General features: G+C 47.3%; 1 protein-coding gene across 2 annotated transcripts in view; it reads left to right on the top strand.

The window, feature by feature from the left end:
* The window catches only part of TANGO2 (transport and golgi organization 2 homolog), a 1,266,594-nt gene that overhangs the window by 1,034,094 nt on the left and 214,371 nt on the right, over nt 1-18,129 (top strand). The gene's annotated exons all lie outside the window — the stretch shown is intronic.

Genomic DNA, 18,129 nt, shown 5'->3' with positions numbered 1-18,129 from the left:
AGCTGCCTTCAGGGTTTCTCGGTGCCTCCTCCCAAACGTCACCTAACGGCACATGTTCTGTCCACTCACTTCAAGAGACAGACAGCAGCCTGAGTCTCAGCTAGTACTTCCCACAAACAACATGCACGCAAGCGTTTGTCTTGCATAAGCTATCCTCAAGGGTTCTCAGCTCCTTCTACTTCTTCTTCGAAGTGCCACCTGATGGCACATGTCCCGCCCACACTGACTAGTATCTCCCACCTACCTTGAATCTCTGCTGCTTCCTCCCACAAAAATCAAATCACCTCCCCACAAGTCTTACACAAGCTGCCTTCAGGGATTCTCTGATCCTCAAAGCAGAAGCAGGCATACTAATCAATTAGTGATATAGATGCAGAATGCCTGGTATCTCCACCTGCCTCCAAGAATCCCTGTTTCTATTTCTCCAGACTTCTATAGATGTCACACAAAATCAAAAGTCACATGTGTGTCTTCAAATCGCTGGTTGCGTCACACAGAGCTGTGTTAACTAAACCTACCCTAAATCTAAGTCCGCTAGCTGTTCCCGGCATAACATATGCCGTTCTAGCATATCTTAAAGGTCAATATCGGTTGGTAATTCATTGGGTCACTTCTGTCCCCCTTCTTAAATATCGGACTCACCACTGATCCCTTTCAGAAAGGGCACGTAAGTCCTTATTGTGACTTACTAATGGTCATTGAAAAGGCTAAACCTATCAGATGGAATGAGAGGTATGCACGTTATAAGAACAGTAGCCATCGATCACACAGCCCTCTATGATGTGTCTTTTTAGACGCGTAATTGTCAATCTTGTTCCATTGCAGAGTCTCTGTGATGGCATAAGATTGCGTAATAGCATAATTACAGCACCTACTTTCAGTTTTAGCTTGTGAGGAGGCATTCGTCCTACAGCGTTTCACTCTTTAGAGACTGAAACATTGAGCCAGTAATTAACTGTTCATTCACACTGGAACTGCTGTGCCCTATGTAAAACGAAGTGGGGGTAGAAAGAAATAGTGCCCTGTGTGAGGAGAAGTGGGGGTGGAAAGAAGTAACTTGAAATGTTTCCGATTGTTTGCGATAGTGGAAGGTGAAGGTGACCGTGTAGAACCATGCTCATTCTGTTTGTTTAAATGATTGCTGTTGGTGAATTGGGTGCACTTTGCCTTTTGGACAACAGAGGGCAACCTAACACTCATAAATTGCATCTCTATGTTGAAATGATAGCTGTTTTTGAAGTGGGTGCACTTTTCCATTTGGACAGCAGAGGGCAACCTAACACTGATAGATTGCATCAGCTGAGTAAGGAAACATACCTAAGCATTTTATATATATAGATGTTAGAGTCCCCAGGCCTTCACTATCCGTTCCTACCATTCTTCTTACTGAACTACTCATAACCCCACTCCCATTTTATTAACCCTTTTTATATATTTCCTAAGCTTACATCCAGCAATGACCTACCTCTCTGAAAGCTGCCTAAAACTGAAAACAAACTCCATCCAGGTGTGTGCAAAAGAAACTCCGTCACCATGGGAACCGGCATGTTTTGGGCTTGTTTTGAGTGGTAATTGGTAATTGAGCTTATTGTTTTGGCCCCAACAGCAGACAGTTGCCAACGTGGTGAAATCTTCGATGCAAAAGCATCACAGCAAAGACAGCTGGGCAACGACAATGAAGCTGCTTAAGCATATCCTTTTATCAGTGATACAAAGTCGATGAAAACTTTGAACTAATTTTGGCCAGTGGATACAATTCATTAAAAGCTTTTGATCCATCAATTGTTATTATTTTAAATTATCCCCAGATATTGGGTCTGGGCTTGTGTTCCTGGGGTCCCACGTTACACCACATCATTGATACCCAATTAGGCTGCACCATGTGTGATGAATCCAATGGAGCCATCACAAATTACCTGGCGGTGACCTCCTCCCGTGTGGCATGGAGACGGCAGCTGCTACCTGATCCTGACCCCGGGGGAGGATATCTTGGGAACAGACAACTATAGGGGATATGTAATGATTTAATTGGTGGAGTCGCAGTGTTCCCCCTTCTCCATGAGGAAGACCCTCTGATACCCAAGTTCTTAATGGCCTATTGTCATATTAGTCAAGTCCCAACCTTGCACCCAAACACTCACAACTCACACATAACACTTTTGTTCTTAATGTGCTTTTTTGTGAAAACCGTGGGAGAAATTATGCAGGAGTTAAAAGCCCAAAGAAAGTTATGGACATCAACTCCCATAACCACTAATGCACTGAGATGAGGAAGAGGACAAGAGTTTATGCAGAGTGACAGGAGCTCAAAGTGAAACGTGCAGACTAGTTGTTTTTCCAAACCTGCAATGAGTGGGGCATTTAAAAATGGTAACCACATCATGGAGGAGAGGGGAGGTGCAGCGAGCGGTACAGCAGAAGAGGACATTGCCATTCATGCTGGGGCTCCTGAATGGAGAGCGCACCGGTGTAGCCAGCAGCGCAGAGGAAGCTGCTGGGAAAGGAAGAGCAACACTGCATGTGAGTATGAAGGGCCATGGAGATGACGGGAGCAGAGCAGGAGCTCTTGGAGGTTCAGTCGCTCAGCGAGGCAGCAGACTTCACCGCACACCGAGAGGGAGAGCTGGCGTGTGACCACAGAGCTGCACCAAGTGCTGGGAAAGCGTCCGCACAGACTGACCTGGAAGGCAGAGGAAGAAGCCCTAAAAAAGAGGCGCGAGCAATGCCAGGAATGCTGGAGAATACTGGTGAGTCTGCCCAAAGCAGCTCTGTAGTCCAGGGCATTCCGACACCCACGCCAACAAGTGATTGAATGGTACAAGATTGCCAATGCAGAAAATATACAAAGGTAAACTTTGTTTGAATGCAGTCAAATCAAAGTACAGATTCAACACCCAATAAGAAGAATGTGTGATGCAGAACATATAGCAAGGCAAAGTTAGTGTGAATGTATCCACGGCAAAGTACAAAGGCAGATGTTGTTTGAATGCAGCTAAAGCAAAGTACAAAGGCATGGTGTCATAAGAAGAATGTTTCTAAAGTTGTACACCGATTCCTGGGTGGAGAGTACACCAGGAGATCTAAGAATCCTAAAGAGAAGGCCTGGCAGGCGAGTACACCAGGCAGTTGAACAGTTGAAAGATTTATTAAGATTCCTGGCAGGAGAGAATACCAGGTAATCTGCAGAGATACAAGAACCTTTACGAAAAGACTGTTGTGAAACCTTTTTGCTTAAACAAGAACTTTGTGGGTCCAGTGAAGACACCTAGGAACTGTTCGCTAAAGAGACATTTTACCATCCTATTTAAAAATCCAGGGGCAGGGAAGCATCGTCTGGCTCCAAGGGTCTTTACCTTTCGGAACATTTTTGTTGGAGACATTCTTAGACTTTTGGTTTTGAACACTTTTTCTAACATCAAGTTAAAGACCTTTCCTTGCAATTTCTGTTGGTTGTTTATAAGTGTGAGGGTCGGGATAGGTTGTTTTGGACATAAGGACAGCTTTCCAGTTATTGACATCCTGGCACAGACAGATCCTTTGTTTTGTTTTTTCTAGGTAAGGAAGTTCCATTTTAGAATAAGGCTAGAGAGGCGTTTTTCCTACCCATTTTCATTCAATAAGAAATGTCTACACTTGAAAATACAACAGCCTTGTGCCCGTCTCTGATTTCTGACCGCTCACACAAGTCCAAGATTGCTTGCAGTCCCATGCTAAAGGCATATGACCACGCAGTTTGGGTAGGACTCTCATTTTTAGAATTTGTCAAAGACTGACTTGTATTTGATTTTTCTCCTTCTGTAATGGCACAGCGGACAAAAAAAATAGAATGTGAGGTGGCCTAGAGCTTCTCACCCACGCTCTTTAGTGTATCAAAGCACCACAATCCAACAAAAGACGACAAGCTGATTCACCTCACGCAAAACACAAGCCTGTTTATGTACAAACTAATTCTATAGATTCATTATTTGAAGGAATTAAAATCCTATTAAATTGACTCTTTGAGTGGTGTGGACTAAAACCCCTGTGAGTGTTGCCGGCATTGTCAATGGTGAGGAATCATGGGAGACGTAGGCTGAAACAGAAAGCGTCAGTTACAGACTCCTGTGATATGTGCTGCTGGTCAACTTATTACACATGAATTAACATTAATATGGAGAGAAATGGCTGGTTCAACAATATGTGTCCGACTCCGAGATAAAACTATGGGACGATAAGCCATCGACAGAATGAAACCATCTGTTCTTCTTGCGGAGAGAAGGAAAAAGTCTTTCTGACCTTGACAATAGAGGCTGGTGGCATACACTTTGTATTTTTAATTTACACAAGGAAATGGAAGGTAATTTGTTGCAGAGCATATTTAGAACACATCATTCTTGAATTGGTCATTATGATACTTCCACAGCAATTTAAAATAGCTAAAGCTCACAGGATACAATCAAAAGGCGCAACCAATCAAGAAAAGCTAAGGCAGGTCATTTTCAAAATCCAGAGGACAGCATCAGTATGTTCTTGTAATAAAGGCAACTGGTGGGAGTCTGTGCTAAAATGTAAAAAAATTAATTGTTAACAAGAGCAGGGGTGGTATGGGAAACAAAAGAGCCCCTGGTAGCGTGTTTTAACATGTCCCCATATTATACCATGCAAGCAAACTACAACCCCCCTAATGAGGGCTCGGTGGATTTCCCCACACGATTTGGAAAACATTGGGCCTCATTACACGGAAGGCGGTGGACCAAGGTGCTATTAGTAAAATACCGGCACCGCCTTGGCGGAAAGGGGATTTACCGCCCCATTCCAAGGTTGGAGGGGCGGTAAATCCCCTTTCCGCCATTGCCCTTCCCCATTCCCATTTCTGCCCCATAGGGCTCTATGGAAATGGGGAAGGCGCTAATTACGCCACCGCAATTTTGCGGTGCCGTAATTAGCTCCGAGGTCCCTTAGCGGGTTGGATTTTAACGCCTGCAAGAAGCAGGCGTTAAATCCTCCAACCCGCAAAGGGACCTCATAGTACGGCGGTAAGGGTTAACGGTCACCGTTGCCATTAACGGTGACCGTTAACCCTTACCGCCGTCCGTGTAATGAGGCCCATTGTGTAGAATACTAAATTTCAAAGCACATTTCTACTTATATAGTAATTAGAAAGTTAAACTTAGCAACAAAAAAAAACAGACATATAACATTTCTAAGAGTGATTAGTAACTGGACGCTTTAATACAAATTCTTTACTTTAAACAGATATATGATAGGGCATTTATAACGCGCCTATACACAAGTGTTTCAAGGTGTAACGAGGTAAGGGAGGGGGAAGAGAGGAAAGACAGACGGCGATCCTACTAGGCCAGGTGTTATTCAGATTGAGCAAGTGCATGGCAAGGGGGAAGGGGGAGGGGACAGTGCAGTACATGGGATAAAAGAATAAATAAGTAAAAGTACGGCCAGCTGGTGTCAAGTGCAGGGGTAAGTGCAGACATCAGGAGTGAAGTGCTGGTAGTGGGACTGTAGGGATACAGAAAACAGTCCCCAATTGCGGGGGTTGCCAGGAAGGCAGTGCAGGTGTACGACTGACGGGGGAGGGGACCCGGGCCCGAGAACAGAGGGTAGCCAGGCAGCCAGTGCAGATTCAGTTTCAGCCAGGAAGTCAGCAGGGGAGAGGAGGAGAAAAAGCAGAAGCGAAGAAGAAGGCGCTTCCAGAACCGGAGATGATTCACCTCAGGTTTCAGGGAGGGAGGGAGGCTGTTCCAGAAGGAGGCCCCAGCCGAAGAAAGAGATCTGCCCCACCAACTCATTGCTTGGCGAAGCGACTGACCCTGAGGGAGTTGGAGGTGGATGAGCGAAGAGCCAGAAGGCCTTGTGGACAATGCAGAGGGTTTTGAACTACTAAAGATGTGGGGCAAAGGATAGATGGAAGGAAGGGATTATTTGCATCGTAGCGAGGTTGAGAGGAGCAGAAGATCGGGATACTCACACGAAGGAGGTCTGTGTTGCATATACCCACCGGGAAATCCCTAGAGTTCCCTGTAGGCCAGTCCACCACTGAAGATGAGAAGAAGATTATTGTCCAATAGGCATTGTGTAAATGAGCTTTGGTGTGAATGTGGTCACTGTGATCCTTCAATGATCAAAATTTTAAAAGGTGAAATATTCAAATCTTTTTTCTGTGGGCAAATGTTCCAAACGCATTCATGGAGAGAAATAGAGGTTCTAGAACAAAGTGATGGTTAAATGTGACCATATGACCCTGCTTGGTTAATATCATTTCTCCAGCATGGGATCTAGCATGGATTCACATGCCCATGAATAATCCCCGTCATCAGGCTGGGAATCCTCGCTAAAAGAAAAAAGAATGTCACTTTCACTTAAAAGCTATATTTCCCCGCTAAACCAATCACTGTCCTCTGGGTCATACTGCCCCCATCCAATGGCAGTCCTCTCCCTAAGCATCTCTTCTGGCAGCCATCATCAGATTTTTACCACACGCTTCAGTGTTGTGAGTCCTCAAGTTTGCTCTCTGAGCTACTCGTACGTTTTCTCGTGTTTTTGACGGAAACAGTTATATTTTTGTTTCAAAGGAGCCCATGTGCTCTTTTCTCCATCTGCCGACAGGGGGGACCCGTTGTCGGTGAATTTCAGCACCCCTCAAGGGCAAAGATCGTCGAAGATTCTAGAAGGCCATCATGCCTACTTCACACCCTCCAACCATGATGGAAGGGAAGAAGGAGGGAAAGTCCCTCTTCAGGACCTGCACCAAATGCGGGCTACAAGCACCTGCATTGCCTCTACTGCCTGCACCCAGACCAAAGGGAGGTGGAGTGCGAGATATTCCTCGCGTTCCCCAAAAAGATGACGAGGGAAAGGCAAAGTAGACTGGCAGCGTGGCTTAACGCCAGGGCCTCGGCCATGTTCTCCGAGCAGGGTCATGCCTCATCCAGGACCGGCCGGTCCGAGGAGCGGTCTTCTAAGTCCTTTGGGGCGCCTCATCTGCGGGGGCCCAAGATAAGGCCAAGAACTGCAAGTCTGAGTCCACCGGGTTCACTGTGGAAGCGGGTCGCAAGGTGTATAGAGCGCGATCGACATCACCTTCCGCCTCCATTGTCATCCGGCAATCAAGCACCTCCTCCAAAAGCAAATAATTTACCCCGTTAAACTACGTTAGACATCTGAGAAGCCGTAGACAGAGGAGAAAAAGGCAGAACAACCCAAGCAGGCTAAGTCGGCACAGACCTCATCGGCGAAGTAGTTGATGACCGCTACAGCCACGACAACCAAAGGGACTGACCCTGCAAAAGTAGCCCCCGCAGCTCAGAAGGTCTCCCTACCCCCAAGGCGCGATATCAACGCAGTAAGTTTGGCTATGTCTGCTGGCACGCCAGAAGGGGGAAAACCGGCTCAGGCCACGGTTCAGGGGGGGGCAAGGAGCCCCCGAAACAGCCCTCCAAGGCCGTGGTCAAACCCATGGGGGTGTCATCCACGGACAATGAAGACCACACGGTCCATGAGGACGTTGACGAGGAGGACGAGGACACAGGACCTAGTTTTCCTGTCCTGCCATCTCACCAGAGGGACACTTCCATGGATGTTCTGTCGACCCTGCACACCTTGGTGTCAGAGATCCAGATGAGGATGCCCCCTGCCCTGGCACCGGTGGCCCCCCACGTCCCTAATCAGCCTCCAGCGAAGAAGAGGAAGCATCATCCGATGCCCCCATTTCACCCTCTGCCACCACATCGGGTCCCGTCTCCCCCAGCAGACAAGGGTACGGGGAGAGATACAGTCACAGCGATGGATGACGATGAGTATATCGTTGCTGCGGATGGCGAATCTCCGCATTTGGATGCTCCACATAGGGTGTCCCCACCAGATGAGGTGGGCTCATTCCACTGCATGATCGCCTGAGCCTCCGAGCTATTCCAGCTAGTGCCCGGGGAAACCAAGAAGGAGAGCTTCTTGTACCAGAGGCGCAAGGTCAAGAGGAAGTCGATCATGGAAGTACCCCTTCTGCACGACGTCTGGGAAGAGGTCCTGGCCCTCATGAAGAACCCTTGCACCGCTCCAGCCAAACGGGATAGACTGGAGAAGAAGTATCGGGTGCCGGACTCTGCACCCAAGTGCCTGAGGTCGCAGCCATCAGTGATATGGGCGGCCTCGAGAAAGCGGTCGGCCAACCCATCCTAATCGTCTTTGTTGCCTCCAGACAGCGAGGGGAAGAGGATGGACGCAATGGAAAAGAAGGGGATTTACACAGCGGCATCCACTATCATTCTGGCTACGATAGCTAAAATGGCAGTGGATTGTAGAGGAGGTCTCAGACATGGCCTGCACCCCTTCTCCTCATTTCGAGGTACCAGGAGCGTACTCGCCAAGGTATGTGACGTATGAAGAGCAAATGAACCTACAAAGAGCTGCACTGGGACTCTGCCCAATATACATCAGAAGATCCATACCGGTTGAAGCACCCATAACCAGACAACCCTGGGCAGCACGGTACCCTATCAGACAGCCATACCAGCCGCTGGTACGAAATGAGGAGTACCTATACACGGTCCACGGAGAGACCCCAAAAGCCTTAATGGAAGGCCAGGGGAAATGACACAAGGGGCCTGAAAGACCCGTCAATGAACAAAAGCAGCTATCGAAGATAACACGCCAGTGCGAGTAACTACGAAATTCAATGGAATAGGCACAGAGAGGTGACAATGTTACAACGTGAGGAAACAGTGCTACGAGACAAGATGGAAGCAACCGTCCTGTTAAACGTGTGTAAATAGGCTTGAAACGCAAGATGCTAAGAAATTGATATTGCTTGCAATGCTTAGTAGAAAATAGAGCGGCAAGCGACAACCATATATCTACCTCAATAAGGCACATTATACAAGTGCGACTCAATGCGACTCCATTTTGTAAAAGCAGAAAGGTACCCAGGCGGCCAGAGGCCTCACAGGCCAAGTTTCGAAACCCAGCCAAAGGCAAGAGAAGGAGCGGAATCGAAACTCAACAAAGAGCGGTTCATGCCTAGGAAATCGAGGTCAACCAGAGAAGGGGAGGAGAGCGTCAGCTCACAAGACTCCAACTTCAGAGCATACCAGCCTGCCTCATGAAGGTCAAGATAAGGGGAGCCCATGCAGGTGGCTAGGCTGACACAGAATTAAATGCACTAAAAGCTGGAAACTGAAGCAGATTCATGGTGAACTAACACGTGACCAGCCAGGCGCGAACAAGTACCATCGCCTGATGTCATCCAGGACCCGAGGATGCAATAACTTTTCCCGATAAGAGACTACAGTTTCGGGCCATCCTTAGCCAACTAATTGACACGTCGCCCTAAAATACTAATTGATGGAAGGGAGGCAGGGTGAAACTTGGCACACCAAGCACTGGGGTGTCCATTCTGCATGCTGCTAATTAAAAGTGGAAATTTATGTCTAGGGGTGTAACCTGCACAATCACAATGGACCAAGTTATCTGGAGTCCTATAGATATTGTAACCAATAGGACGTCGTAGTTGTAGTGACGTCTATCATGCGTGATGTAGAGGGATGGGCGTAGACGCCCACCCGATAAGAGTTATCCAATCCGCATGCCCTATTATCATATATAACAGATATAACACCTATACTTAAGTTACCTTTCCTAACAAATTATATTGCATGATGATTTTTTATAGAAATTAGACGTCAGTGATGACGATTTTTGCCTATAAGAAGTGCTGTCCGACTGAAGTTCGAGGAAGTCGGAAGGAGACAGGTGATCGCAATGCTGCTGATTTCCATTTGTTTCTCTGTTTCATGTAATTGTCATTAAACAGACTTCCCTTTGCCAACTTACTGAGTCGTGTTGGAGTATGTGAATCCTGCACCCCCTCTCCTCACATGGTGCAGCTATCTTGTCTTACAAGTTCTGGAGGGTTAGCGCTAACCCATGGTCCCGTTATTGAATTCCTCTCCTCCTGAACACTTGGTTGCGTGACGATCGTTTCAGCCATCGATTATTGATTATCGATTGATTTAGTTATAAGACACCTTTAGACCGACGGCACTAAGTAACTCTAGGCCTTCGGTAAGATCACGAGTCCTTTCGCCATTCCGGCTGAGTAGACTGAGAAGCCCCCCGTGGACAATAATAGAGTAAAACTTCAAAAATCTGCAATGGGTATGAAGGAACCCGTCTTTCCAAGCATAACCCTTCTCATTCCCACGGGCAGCTGATCGGACGGAAACCTTTAAAGCAGGAAGAGGAAGGTGCGGTGATCCCGAAGTTCCAGAGAGGAAAATATGCGATCGGTGAGTGAAACAACAAACTCGTTACTTTGGCAAATGTCTCGTAGGCATTAGAGTAAGTAAGGGAAAGGTAACGGAGGGTGGCAGAGAAAATATAAAGTAGTTAGAACTAGAGGAAACTGTATGTATGTATATATAGGGGGTAATGACTCGAGCATAAGAAATAAAGAGTGGATACAGGGGGGACACCCGAGATAAAACGTGAGGATTACCAGGGGGGCACCTGAGACAAAACGTAAGGATTACCAGGGGGGCACCTGAGACAAAATGTAAGGATTACCATGGGGGCACCTGAGAAAAAAACGTAAGGATTCACATTGTTCCTGCGCTTTAAAGAGTGGTCAGAAGGAACGTGAACCCATAGCCCACAGTGGGGGGACAATTTAGGCTACGGAGACGATTAAAGACGGCATCAAAGGGGATCGTCCACATCCCATGACGGGGTATTGATTAGAAGTCAGGTATATGTATGACGAGCTGGTGTCCGTCTATTCTGTCGAGTGTCTGTCATATGTGTCTTGTTGTATGTCAAATGTAGAATAATTGTATTAATGATTGGTTGAAATTCATTTTGGCTTCGCGCGATTCTGTAACTAAGAGGGAATCGCCTTTGAATTGATGGGTTTTGAGTAAATTGTTGGTATAAATTTTGGCGGGAAAAGATTGGATTGGAACTTGCGTATGTGGTGCTCGCTCATACCATTGGAGGGTTACAGAACTGTGTAAATACTGTTAGTGACAAAATTAAAAATGGAGGAAGTTATCCCGCTTGCGCATTTGTGCATGCAACTGCCCAAGCATGCACCCAAACTAAAGAAATACAGCCAGGCGTGGGTCAAGGGTACCGCCAATAAGAAGTTTATGCCGTGGCCCCAGAACGGGTCACTCTCTAAGGTTGTTTTACAGCACATGACTACCCTCCTACACGCCACATATTCGAGCAAGAAGTTAGAGAAACGTCTTACTGTTCTAGAGTTGTGAAAAATGTTTGAAGAAACGAAGGTGGAAGAACCACCCACACACTAAATGTATGTACAGAGGGGGGTGAGACGCCTACCGCGCCACCTATCCTACCTGAGCCAGTCATTGAAGAAAGCAAGTCAGAGGGTCTTTACCCACTAAGAGAACTTAAAGCAATCACAGGGTATAGCAACCCCGTATATCAGTCGCCTACGTACAGTAGTGACGATAATAAGGGAAAAGAACAGGAAAACAATATCGCCTCCGCAGTCTCAAGGGACAAAGAGAGGTGCGAACATAAAGAGAAAGATTGGGCACAGAGTTTTGCACCTCCACATAAGGAGAAAGAGGGAAATAAACATAAAGGAAATGAAGGTAGAGGTGATGAGATAGCAATCGCGAAAGACGAATGGATGGGAGGTCAAATATGACTGAAGTTAGATGGAAAAGGAAGTGATGATTTGAGGCCAAGGGAGAAGTCTGATGAGACGCAAAGGAGAGAGAAAGCGAAAGGGATGGAAGAAAGAGATGAAAGGACTAGAAAGAAAGATAGGCTAATGCGAGAACAACTATATCGCGAAGAGCAAGGAATACTGCTCAGTCGCACACAGTACGCAGCCTATAAAAAGTACAGGCAGAACATGTTAAGGTTGGAGGAAGAAAGGAGAGTGCACGAAAGGAAAGTAAAAAAGTGGGAAGATGAGGAAAGTAGAAGGGCAAAAGAATGTAGAAATGAACTGATGAGGGAAGTAGATAAGGCTAGGGAAGAAGCAAAGAAGCGGGAGGAAATAGAACGTAAGCACAGACAGAGGACACGGGATCTTGAATATTTGGAGCGGGAAGTGATTAAACCCAATCCTACAGTAGAATGGGAAGACATAGAAGAATTCTTTCCTGCAAGCGACGCGGTACCAGGTACAAGCGGGACAAATATTGAAGATGACTTCGACACCAGAAGCATCGGGGAAACGATCGATAAAATATATGACGAGATAGGGCGAGAGCAGATATCGGATGGGGGAAGGGAAGATGAGCACTTAGAGAGCACTCAGCTATATGACACTAAGGATGTCACCCGAAGTAGTGGGAGCAGGGGACTGTCCCTAGACAGGCTGGAGATTGGGCAAAACGAAGAGGATGCTAGGAGTTGTGTAAACTGGGAGTACTCAGAATCTGACTCTGGTGGGGAAACGGAGGATGTGGCACAGGAAGAAGGGAGTCGGTGTGAAAAACGGCTCCCAGGGGACCGAGGGGTACGATGGTCAGACGCTAGCGGGTCCACACGTAGGGCACCGAAGTCTGCCGCGCAGTCCGGCCGCCATGAAGGAACAGCCCACAGTCAGAGGGGGGCGTCAGCACCTGCCTATGCAGACAGATTAAGGGCATTGCCAGGTAGACGGCATGACAGACCGGAGAGCTATGGGGAAAGAGAAGGAGGACTGTGCATTCCAATTCCCGTTGCTAGAAAAGGGGGGAGCCAGACCACAGTATATTCCATGGCCACATATGGACCGAGAGAACCTTAAAAATAAGCTTCCAATGCTGACATCGGGACCCGGAAAGTGGATACAAGAGTTAGAGAAAATGACGGGGGGTGTCACCTTAGCTATAGGGGACATTAAGGGCCTCCTAATTGCCATACTTGGTGAAAGAGCAGATGATGTATAGAAATGGGCAGGCTATCCTACGGTAACCCTAACTAACACCTCCCATGATGGAGCACTGTTTAATAACTGTAGGGCAGCAGTGTGGAAAGCGCTGCGAACACTATATCCAGACACTTCTGATATGGGGGCTATAATGACTCGAAAAATGACAGCGTCAGAGGACCCGTTGATTTATATCCAGAATTTTCAGGATACGTGGGTGCTCGAAATGCATGAGTCTTGGACTAAATCTATCCCTGTATTCTACCACGTATTATGCCAAGGGTTGCCTGAACCGGTGCAGAAGCAGCTCAAAAAATGTGTAGGAGTAGAAGCAAAACCATGGGCCGAAATACAGTTGACAATTGCACACTACTGTAGATTGTTGCAAGAAAAGAATCGGAAAAAGGAGGCAACTCGTAAGGGCGAGGAGGCGAAGCTGGTGCAAAAGAAGCTATGCCAGATGGACAGATGGCCCGACCACCGCCAGCGTGTTGGCTGTGTGGAATGACAGGACACGTGGCGCGCATGTGCAGAAGCCAAGGCATGTGGCCAAACAGCCAAGGGATGGGGGCAGGCATGGTGCATCAGCCTGCCGTCCCACAACAGGGCGGTGCACAAAATTACACAGTGCAGCCGCAGGTGTCAGGCGTGCAGCAAGGTGCACAGCAAGTGGTTCAACCGCTGAACATGGGGAACTTGCCTCAGGGACAACCCCAGCAGGCACCACCGCAAATGTCACAGGGCACTAGCTCCGGTGGGGGAGTTAACCCTGGGGCTGGGGGAAATCAACAAGTATACAGTGGGGGACTCTGATGTGCTCTATCCTATCAGTGACACCAGACCCTAACAGGGAATCAAGGGTGAATGTCACCATAGGGGGAAAAAATATTCCTTCTTAGTTAACACGGGTGCAACGCGCTCGTGCATACGAGAAGGCAAGTTTTCCTTGTCCTGCGAGGCTATAGATACTCAGAGTTTCACTGGAGCTCATAGTAGAGTTCCCTTTACAGACGCACTCCCAGTCTCAGTGGGAGAGCACGAAATGAATGTACCCCTATTGTATTCACGTCAGATCCCAGTAAATATTCTGGCCCGAGACCTGATGACTAAATTAAACATGACCATCTTGTTTACTGAGAATGGTATAGTGTGCTCCACTCCAGGAATGCATTATTCAAACGTGTATGGAATGATCAGAGCATACTCACGACGTATAGCCATGAGAGCTGTACCGTTAGAGCCAGAAGTCGTTGCATATGGCGTGCGGGTGCTTATGGCGGGACTGCCAGGCCTCGCAGGCAAAACAATGAGAACCCCTGATAAGTTTCTGTTCAGACCAAGAATACCCATGCACGAAGAGGAGGGGCAAGTATTTCCCTTAATGATAAAATCTGCTGCAGTGCGAGGGAAAGTGGTATTGGTCGAAGGATATGATGACGAAGGCAGACAATGGTGTGCGATTATCGCCATCGAAGAAGGGTATCGAGTGACTGACGTCACCAATGACGATCTGTTCGAAGAGCACCCTGACCTAGAGGAGGCAAGAGTGGAAGTAAGTCTCACATTTTGGGTCAAAATGATCAGACGGGAGGTGCCACAGAGAATGATGCTGGTGCTGGTACATCCAGAATACTTTGACGATGACAGGGCCTAAGTGCCTGCCGTGGTATGGACTACAGGGCCCTATGATGTAGGCCTCCTGAAGGGGGCAGGTGAAGTAAAAATTAAACTGAAACCAGGAGCAATTTTACCACGAGCGCGACAATATCCCATGTCCAGAGAGGCTGATGAAGGGATTGCGAAGACAATTTCCGCCATGATGGAGCAGGGCATCCTAGTGACGTCAGAATCACCTTGCAATACGGGGATTTACCCTGTCAAAAAATCAAAGGGAGGGTCCTGGCGTTTAATCCAAGATTTACAAGCATTAAATGATATAGTTGAAGCCGAGTTCCCTCTAGACCCCAATCCATCCACAATACTGTGTAATATACCCACTGAGGCAAAATATTTCACGGTGATTGATTTGAAAAACACATTTTTCTCAATTCCACTGCAGCGTGACTATCAGGACTATTGTGAGTCCCTGTCTATTTTCAACAGAGTCCTGCAAATGGACCTAGGCAATATTGCAGTGGACAGTGTTGTTTTGCAGTACATAGATGACATTCTGATCTGCAGCACCAGTGAAGAGCAATGCAGGCACGACTCTGTCCAGCTGTTGACTATATTGGCTGAAAAGGGATACAAAGTTGATAAGGAAAAGTTGCAGTATTGTCAACAGTATTGTTGCAGTAATGAGGTGTTGTACATAGGGCAACTGATTTCTCATGAGGGGAAGAAGGTAACCCCAGAAAGGGCTGAAGCCATCATGAACACAGCCAAGCCGCACACGTTAAAACAAATGCAGAGCTTCTTAGGCCTGTGCAATTATGTCAGAGCATGGGTCTTTGACTACAGATCATATACCAAGCCCTTGCTTCAGGCTTTAAAGAAAGCCCAGGCAACAAAAGGAGAAATTGAATGTACTGAGGCAATGGAAAAAGGGTTTGCAGAACTCAAGGGGGCAATTTGTAAGGCCCCAGTTATCTGGATTCCTAATTATGCAAAGGAGTTCTACGTGTTCTCACACTCTGATGGTAATTTTATGCTGGCAGTGCTTGCGCAGCGAACCTCGCTGGGGTACAAGCCCCTAGCATATTACAGCGGGATTCTAGACCCGGTTACGAAGGGCCACTTCCTGTGCGAACAAAATCTAGCTGCTGCCGCATTCGCTATCGAAAAAGCGTCAGCCATTGTGATGGGGTGCTCCATGAAATTATTTGTTGAACATTCGCTGTTCGCCATACTAGAGAAGCCAAAGGGCACACTAACATCTCAGAGAGCATCCGCCTATGAGGTGATTATCTCTAACCCATCAATCAAAATAGTTTGATGTAAAACTGTGAACCCTGCTACGTTCATAGCTGAGCCAGTCACAGAGGGAGAACCTATACACGACTGTGCAAACTATGAGGAATTCTATGATGAGATCCCCAGGGTAAAGGAAAATGCCCTGGCAAGTGGAGAGATCGTCTTTATTGACGGTTCTTCGAGAATCGACCAAGAAGACGGACAAAGGTATACAGGCGTGGCCGTGATAAAACACCTGGCGAATGGAGAGTTTCGAGTACTCATCAGTGCGCGAATACCCTCTCACTATTCTGCGCAAGCTGCAGAACTGCTGGCACTGATACTCGCCATTGAGAATCATGCAGACCAGGAAGTAACTGTGTACAGTGACTCAGCCTATGTGACGTCCACAGTACATGCAGGTCTAAGGTGCTGGAAAAGGGGCTACCTTCGAGCAGACGGCACGCCAGTGCAACATGCAGCCTTATTGGACAGGCTGATAAAAGCACTACAGCTCCCAGTGGGCATAGCGGTCGTGAAATGCGCCGCTCATACCAAGGGGACAGATTTCGTGTCACGTGGAAATCATGAAGCGGACACGGAAGCCAAGCGCATGGCATCCAAAACTGAAACAATCATGGACGTGGAGGTGGCACGTACTAATGAGAGGATGATGGTAGCGCAAGCCACACCAGACGCCTATAGCAATATGGGGCAGACTCAGCTAATGGAGCTCCAGAGGGAGGCACCTCAGGAGCAGAGAAATTTGTGGAAGCGTCAAGGGTGTTCTTTAAACCCCTCCGATGGGTTGTGGAGGCAAGACAGCACTGGTAAACCAGTAATGCCTGTCGCCCTTCTAAAGGTAGTGTTAGAGCAACTGCACTACCCCATCCACATGACAAAAGAAAATCTTGCTGCAACGCTCGCAGAAGACTGGTTCACACCAAATTTAGCAGAGCATGTTGCATTTTTCATGGTGAACTGCATAATCTGCCAGCAATTCACCGCTGGGCACACATTAAAAGTAGTGAGAGGGATCATCCCCAGACCGAATGGGCCATTCCAGCACTTGCATATCGACTACGTCGACATGATTCAAGTGTACAACGGGTACAGGTATTTAATTGTGGTGGTGTGTCCCTGTACACACCCTAACGCTACCTGTGCTGCCAAGTTCCTAGTGAGGGAGGTGTTCCCTAGATGGGGGGTGTGCGAAGTAATGAGATCAGATAACGGGGCTCACTTTGTAAATTCAGTTTTTGAACAGATTAGCTTGTTGCTTGGTATAAAGCACAAGTTCTCGGCGTATCATCCTGAGGGGAACGGGATATGTGAACGGATCAATGGCTTGCTTAAGGAAAGGATAGCCAAGTTGAAGCTCACATTAAAAAAGGGATGGCTGCACTGTCTATCATTGGCATTGTATGCACTTCGGAACCAACCAGGATCCGACCATCATCTCACGCCGCACGAGATAGTTACAGGCAGAAGGATGAGGACCCCTCTTTCCCCCGAGATAGAGCTAGTTGTGATGCCCAGCCGACTAGGTTCTGGGAACAGAGATACAAAAGTACCTTGACTGTATGACATCCAGCACCTCTGTCATTACAGGCCATCTGCAGCGACGGCGAAAAGGGGACAGCACAGCACAAAACACAACAGGAAGTGCTGAAGCTCAAATCCTTTGTGCGCCCCTCATTTTCCCTGGTGATGCAGTATTGGTGAGAAACCACGCAAGAAAAAGGTGGGACGAGCCAAGATTTAATAGCCCCTTTATCGTAGAGGACTGCACCCCATTCGCCGTCAAGCTCCAGGGCAGAAGAGCATGGATCTTTCTAAATGAGATTAAACCCTATGCAGGAGAGGGCCCTCCAGCTGCATCCGGCTGCGAAGAATCTACAGACAACGGAGAAGAACCTCAGCACGTGCAGACAAGATCCATGAAGAGGAAGAAGGAGACATGGTCAAAAAAGACAAAACGAGAGAGCTCATTGTGTAAACTTGGCCTTACACTGAACATTCCAGCTAAGCACTGAAAGGAATAAAAAACAATAAAACAAACACTCTGTACATCCCAGTTGCAGGATAAAGAAGAGAATCGCACATCCAGAGCTGCAGTAATGCTACTCATATGGACGTTTAAAGCCACACAAAGCATTGGAAAATCCCTAAGACTTTGATAAGCGGAAAATAAGACATTTCTGAGAACCAAAAACGATATCCTGAAGCAATCAGTATTGAGACTTTGTTCACAGAACTTATGGTACATTCCGACAGAAGTCTCAAGTGGGATGTGCTAACCTATTTCCAACTCGTGGTGCTATCATACCCATCACTCATAGGGAGAGGAGCCA

This window comes from Ambystoma mexicanum, chromosome 10 (genome assembly GCF_040938575.1).
Source record: "Ambystoma mexicanum isolate Mex_15411 chromosome 10, UKY_AmexF1_1, whole genome shotgun sequence".
In the NCBI taxonomy this organism is placed as follows: Eukaryota; Metazoa; Chordata; class Amphibia; order Caudata; family Ambystomatidae; genus Ambystoma; species Ambystoma mexicanum.
Note: the sequence above shows the minus strand (reverse complement) of the source record. Positions and strands in the feature narration are given on the sequence as shown.